Source organism: Fukomys damarensis, unplaced genomic scaffold, assembly GCF_012274545.1.
Source record: "Fukomys damarensis isolate Sample0158 unplaced genomic scaffold, DMR_v1.0_HiC HiC_scaffold_14, whole genome shotgun sequence".
Classification (NCBI taxonomy): Eukaryota; Metazoa; Chordata; class Mammalia; order Rodentia; family Bathyergidae; genus Fukomys; species Fukomys damarensis.
Genome location: NW_022900926.1, coordinates 62,920,567 through 62,928,032, shown reverse-complemented (window position 1 = coordinate 62,928,032; position 7,466 = coordinate 62,920,567). Strand labels below are relative to the sequence as shown.

General features: G+C 36.4%; 1 pseudogene; it reads left to right on the top strand.

The window, feature by feature from the left end:
• Nucleotides 1-1,502: 1,502 nt before the first annotated feature.
• On the top strand, nt 1,503-1,884 carry LOC104855243 (annotated as a pseudogene).
• Nucleotides 1,885-7,466: the final 5,582 nt, after the last annotated feature.

The window sequence follows — 7,466 nt, the reverse complement described above, 5'->3', positions numbered from 1 at the left end:
TGGGGGTTTTTTTGGTACTGGGGATTGAACTCGGGTCCTTGCTCTTGCAAGGCAGCTTACTTTCTTTGTACCTTGCTAAGTGTAATCAGCAAAAACCAAAAGACAGGAGGATCACATTCAGTTCAATAATATCTTTCCTTAGAACTAAAATTTCATTAAATTGCATAATCTACCTCTAAAATTATGACAGGCAATTATTTTACCAAATGTTTCACTGAGTCAGAGCATGGTTCCATGTGCTCCCAGTCCCTCATACAGTTTCTATGGTTAAACTCCAAATCTTAAAAAGCTTAGTGCCTCATGTTTTAAGTGTTTTGTTTTTTTCAGAAGGGGTTGACACTCTTCACTTCTACACACTGACCAACATATTCAATCAGGAATACTTAACTTTGAAGTAATATCAAACAAGACACAATTCTCAGTAATTAAAAACAACCAAAGTTTTGCATTGATGCATGAGGTAATTGTGAGCTTTATGTCACACTCATGCACATTCTGGGAAGCAAGCTGTCAAAACATCTACTATCTATATAAAATAAAGCAGCTTTGTCATGACAAAAAGAGATCACATTGAACTGAACACTGGCTCTTACATTATCTACCTGGAACCACACATGACATTTTTCACATTTCATTGCAAAAGACAAATTCCATGCACCATCTGAATCCAAAGAATTAATAAAATAGAATTGTTGCTAATGGCTATAAAGTGAACTAAAATATAAATAGCTAGAATACATAACTTTTGTAGGTCCTACTTCATTTCTAAGCAGATGAAAAATTTCTCATATGTTGCATACTGAGTTCACTTAAAATAACAATTCATTTTTACAAATAAACTCTGAATTGAAAAGAAATTTTATAGAGAATGTGAAACCTAGAATTCATAGAAGACTATATAATTGCATAATAATACATAAAAATTTTAAATGGTAGTAATAAAAGAAATCATAAATAAAAATCAAAAGACAAGTAGCTGTTGAATAAATTATTTGTAAATCATATTATATAAAGAATGAATTATCATTATGCAAAAAGAATTCTTCTGAATCAATAAGCTAAAAAGCCATAATCTAATAAAAATTTAGTAATATAAATGCACAGGAAATAAATGCAAATGAAATTTAAGCATATCAAGAGTAATGTTCATGATAATAGAATTATAACTAACTTCAGAGGAGATTTCATATTTTATTTTGTTTGACAAAAAGTGAAAATGTTTAACCATGTACTGATTCTATGATAAAAAAGAGTAGAAGAAAAGGAACTCTCATGTATTTCTGGTGTAAGGGTAAATACAACATCATTGAAGAAAAAATATGAGAGGATTTATTAAATGTATGCATATGTTTTGATGCAAGCATTCCAATATTAGGAATTTATATTATAGCTAAGTGAGAAAGGACATGTAATGGGAAACATTCATTGAAGTAGTTTTTGTAATATCAAAAGTTTAAAAACTTCATAAGTGTCTTCAACAAGGCAGCTGAGCAGAAGCAAAGATGCATGTCTTTGTGAAGACCCTGATGGGTAAGACCATCACCCTTGAGGTGGAGCCTAGTGAAACCATTGAGAATGTCAAAGCCAAATTCCAAGACGAGGAGGGGATCACCCCTGATCAGCAGCACATGATATTTGTCAGCAAATAGCTGGAGGAGGCTGGACTCTCTCTGACTACAGCATCTAAAGAGAGTACACCTTGCACCTGGTGCTTTGCCTGCAAGGTGGGATCACTGAGCTGTCCTTGCACAGACTTCCCAGAAGTACAACTGCAACAAGATGATCTGCTGTAAGTGCTATGCCCATATGCACCCCTGTGCTGTCAACTGCTACAAGAAGTGTGGCCACACCAACAAATTGCACCTCAAGAAAAAGATCAACTGAAGTTCTCCATGAGACTCTTCTTCCAGAAAAGCAACACCTGCCCAAGCACAGTGGCCCTGGTCTGAATAAAATTTTCCTCCACACTTGACTAGAGCAGCAAACAACAACAACAATAACAACAACTACAACAAAACTATACCTATCTGGCCTTCCAGCCACCAGCAGACCAGTGAGGGAGGGAGCTGCACAGATTCCTCCAACACCACCCCAGTATTGGCATCCCCCATTGCCTCCCACACCTCTGGCCTCCTGGCTATGTCTGTACTCAGATCTACAGTGCAGAGGCACATGGGTCTTAAAGGTCACTGACTTGAGCTCTGCAGAAAATAGAGCAGAAATGAAGAACAATGAGGGCCTTACTCCTTCTAAGTCCCCATCCTGAAGGGTAAAGTTACTATATTGGACAGTTTATTCACTATAAACATATTTTGGGCTAATCCTTAATTTTGATTTATTTCATGCAGTTAAATATGACAAATTAATAACTAGCAGAAATTGTCATTTTCTAAGCTGTGCTTGATTCTATTGTTGCTGATTGTATCACTTGCTCTAGTGTTGTGATTGATCTAATCAGTTATCCTACCTGATATAATGAAAATGAGATTACCCCAGAGTCATTAGAAACTCAAAACCTATATCCATAAGATACATCTGAGAAACAATCTTCCATAAGGTTTCTAAATACCAGCAACAAAGAAACAATAAGCAATATCAAAGTATAAACCCAGGAAATAAACCAAGGGCTGTACCAAAAACAATAATAGAGGTCAAAAGACATTTAAGCAAGACAAAAGCCCAATCTTCCATCTTATAAAGGCTAATTTTGGGGAAAATGAGGTGGAAAAGTTTGATAACCAACCACCTGGACGCCCTGACCTGATACCACAGGTAGTAACAAAACAGGTGAATGAGGCTCTAGAAAAATTTGAAATAGAAATAATTTTGCAGATAACTACAGAGATGATGAGCAGAATAAAAGACATGATTAGAGTCTCTAGAGGAGAAACAGATAAAAAATAGATGAGTTTATGGCCATAATGAAAGCCATGAATACCCAACACAGGAAAGAAATGGAAACCATGAATGTCCAACATAAAAAAGAAATGGAATCCATGAAATGGATTCAAACTGACATCCAGGAGATTAAAAACTGTATTGGAAGTATACATAGCAGACTGAGCCAATCTGAAGACAGATATAGAAGACAGGATGACAGTTAGTAACCATGAAGAGAGAGCTCTCTTAAAAATAGTAAGGGGCCATGTGAAATCAATCCAACAGCTCCTAGATGACACAAAGAAAAATAACATAAGATAGATAGGAGTCCATGAAAAAGCAAGATAAAGTACCAATAACACAAAAAAGCTGTTCACAAAATTAACAACAGAAAACTTCCCAAACAGAGTAAGAGAACTTGACATACAGATAAGTGAGGCATGTAGGACTCAACTAATTAGGATAAAAAAATAAAAATCTATACCTAGGCATATAATAGTCAAGATCCTATAAACCCAAGAGAAGAACAAAATACTACAAGCAGTTAGAGAAAAGAAACAAATCATATGTGAAGGAAAGCCCATCAGAAGCACATCAGACTTTTCAACAAAAACCCTCAAAACAAGGAGAGCCTGGAGTGAGGTATTTCAGACTCTAAAAGCAAACAACCTCCAACCTAGACTGATAGAGCCTATAAAACTGTCTTTCAGAATAGATGGAGAAATAAGGTACTTTCATGACAAAGAACACCTGAGAAACTTCATGAATACCAAGTCAGCACTACCAACAATTCTAAACAATATCTTAGAAAAAGAAAATGAAGGTCCTAACTCCATGAGGCCCACCAAAGCAAATCCAAAATACTTCATCAGGCAAGACAGAAGTAAAAGGGAGGGGGACTAAAAAAGAGCAAACAGCAGGAAAATAACATGACAATGACAAGTTAATACATATCAGTTATAGCCATCAATGTTAATGGCCTCACTTTACCAATCAAAAGAAACAGACTGGCAGAACTGGTTAAGAAGCAAATTCCAAAAAATGCTGTATACAAGAAATGCACCTCGTTCAAAAAGAAACTCATAGGCTGAAAGTAAAAAGATGCAAAACAGTTCTGCATGTGACAGGAACCCAGAAAAAAGCAGGCTAGCTATCTTATTTGCAGATAAAATAAATATCAAACCTCAATTAAGAGAGACAAAAAGGTCACTACATCCTTGTAAAGACAACAAAGAGGAAGAGATGATAATCATAATTACATATGCATCAAACACTAATTCCCCCAACTATGCAAAACAAATAATAAGCACTAATGCAAGTGTAGTGGGGAACTCAATACCCCATTATCACAAATAGAAAGATTATCTACACACACACAAAAGGAACAACAAAATAGTAGAACTGAACCTCGCTTTTGAACAAATGGACTGAATAGATGTATACAGACTGTTCCACCCCCACAAAATAGGAATATACATTCTTTTTGGCTGCACATGGGTCATTCTCCAAAAAAGAACCCATACTAGCTCATAGAACATGTTAAAATAAATGCAAAGGAATTGAAATTATCTCATGTAAATTATCAAACCATAGTGTAATTAAACTAGAGATCAATAGCATAAGAAACTGTAAAAACTTCACAAATACATGGAAATTGAATAACACTGTCCTGAACAATCAATGAGTCACAGAGGAAATTAAAGAAGAAATTAGACAGTTTTCACAATTTAAAGATAATGCCGGTGAAACATACAGTAATTTGTGTGATACAATGAGAGCAGTTCTGTGTGAGAAATTCATAGCAGTGAATGCCAATATTAGAAAAAACAGATCAAGGTCAAATAAGCAACCTAATGGTGAATCTTAAACTGCTAGAAAAAGCAGAGCAAGAGAAACCCAAAGTTCACATGAGGGCAAGGAAATTTTAAAGATCAGAGCAGAAATCAATGCAAAGAACAGTAAGAGAATGATATAAAAAAAATCAATGAATCAGAGGTTTGGTTTTTCAAAAGACTATATAAAATCAATAAATCCTGCTTCTCCCACCCCAGCTGCCATCACTCAAGTGCAGGGGAGGTAGCCTGGGCCCCGATCCACCACAGAAGGAGAGCCACGCCTTCTCCCACCCCAGCCGCCATCGCTCAAGGATGGGGAAGGTACCTCTGAACCCCCATAAGCCCCCCCCACGCACTCTCCTGACTGTGCCAGTCTTTGGACCCACTCTGCAGAGGCAGAGGTGGTCATCAAGGGTATTTTTCTGAGTTCCCAACTTTGAACATCTTTAAAGAAAGGGTGTGAGAAACCTGTAATAGAACATTGTGGAGTTCAACCATTCAGAAGATTGGGGAACTTAATCTGGGCCTTGCAGCCCGAGGTCAGTCAGAGTCATGGGGTTCAGCCATCAGCTAAATGAGACCAGGGGTCTTGCATCCTTGCTCTGTCTGAGCCATTAAATGGTAAATACACCGTATTCAAATTTTGTTCACTGCAGACATGTTCTGGACTGCTTCTTGATTTCAACTTAATTCAAATGATTTAAGAGTGATAGAGTAATGATTACCACAGGTGGTCAGTGTCCAAGTTGTGCTTGATCTTAATGTGTTGCTGATTGTATCAGTTGGGGTAAAGCATTGCGGTTGATTTGATGAGCTATTTTCTCTGATGTTATGAAAGTGAGAATGTCTGTGGGTCATTAGAGACAAAGAAGCTAGGGTGCAACTATATCAGGAATATTTGGGTGATAATCCAGAGATTAAACTAAGGACAGTCTGACAACAAAAATAAAAATGAGAAAACACTTAAGCAAGACACAAGGATAGACTTCCAGTTCACCAATGGCAAACAGTAGGGCAAATGAGGATGAAAGGGCTGATAGTGAATCACCAGGGCACCCTGAACTCAAAGCACAGGAAGTAACAAAAGAGATCAATCAGGCTCTAGAAAAATTCAAAACAGAAATAATTTCCCAGATAACCATAGAGATAGTGAGCAAAACAGAAGTCTTGATTCGAGACTCTAGAGCAGAAATTGACAAAAAAATAGATGAGCTCAGAACCATGATAGAAGCCATGAAGGCCCAGCATAAGAAAGAAATGGAAACCATAAACACCCAACATAGGAAAGAAATGGAATCCATAAAACAGATTCGAACAGATATCCAGGAGATTAAACACTCCATTGAAAGTGTATGAAACAGAATAAAAGAATGAGAAGATAGAATCTCAGATATAAAAGTTAAGATTATAAGTCAGTGACCCTGAAAAGAGAGGTCTCTCAAAAACAGTAGGGGCTCATGAGAAATAGATCCAACAACTCCTAGATGATGCAAAGAATAACATAAGACTGATAGGAATCCATGAAGCAGCAGGAGAAAATACAAATGACTTAACAAAGCTGTTCACAGAATTAATGACAGAAAACTTCCCAAATAGAGGGGAAGAATTTGACATTCAGATAACTGAGGCATGTAGGACCCCAACTATCTCCAATTAAAAAAAAAAATACACCTAGACATATAATAATCAAGATTCCAGAAACCCAACAGAAGAACAAAATACTACAAGCAGTAAGAGAAAAGAAACAAATCACATAGAAAGGAAAGCCCATCAGAATCAAAGCAGACCCTTCAACACAAACCCTTGGGGCAAGGAGAGCCTGGAATGAGATATTTCAAGTATTAAAAGAGAACAACCTCCAACCTAGACTGATGTATCCAGCAAAACTCTCTTTCAAAATGGATGGGAAATAAGACACTTCCATGACAAAGAACACCTGAGAAACTACATGAATACCAAACCGGCACTACAAGCAATTCTAAACAAGATCCTAGAAAAAGACAATGAAGGCAACAACACCATGAGGCCCAACAGAGCAAATCAAATAGCCAAGGCAAGAAACTAAAAGGAGAGGGCAAAAAATTATAAAGAGTCAACAAAAAGACAATAACATGACAATAATAAATCAGTACATATCAGTGATAACCATCAATGTCAATGGCCTCACTCACCAATCAAGAGAAATAGACTGGCAGAATGGAATAAGAAGCAAAATCCAACAATATGTTGTATACAAGAAACACACCTAGTGCAAAAAGAAGCCCATAGACTGAAAGTGAAAAGATAGAAAACAATTCTCCATGTGACAGGAGCCCAGAAAAAAACAGGGGTAACAATCTTATTTACAGACAAAACAAATTTCAAACCAAAACTGATTCTAGTATTATTGATGTAGGATGGTGCTGTATCATGCCTCTATGAATGTGAAATATCTTGTACCTGCTTTATGATACATAGTAGGGACTGTGCTTTATCAGAGCTACATTCAATGATATTACTCTAGAATGTTCTCTTTCCAGATGATGATTAAGATGTTAATAAAAAAATGGTGCCAGGTACTACAACAGCAACAGAACTTTGCTGTTTTCTGGATATTATTCTTTTCTTTGTTTTTTGTTTGTTTGTTTTGTTTTTTTAATGGAATTTTCTAAATGTCTATAATTTTGTTCAGATGACTGCAGAACCTGGAAAAGCTGTTGCTGCTATCGATGCATAACATAATGCTATTATTAGTCTTTTTATATAAATATA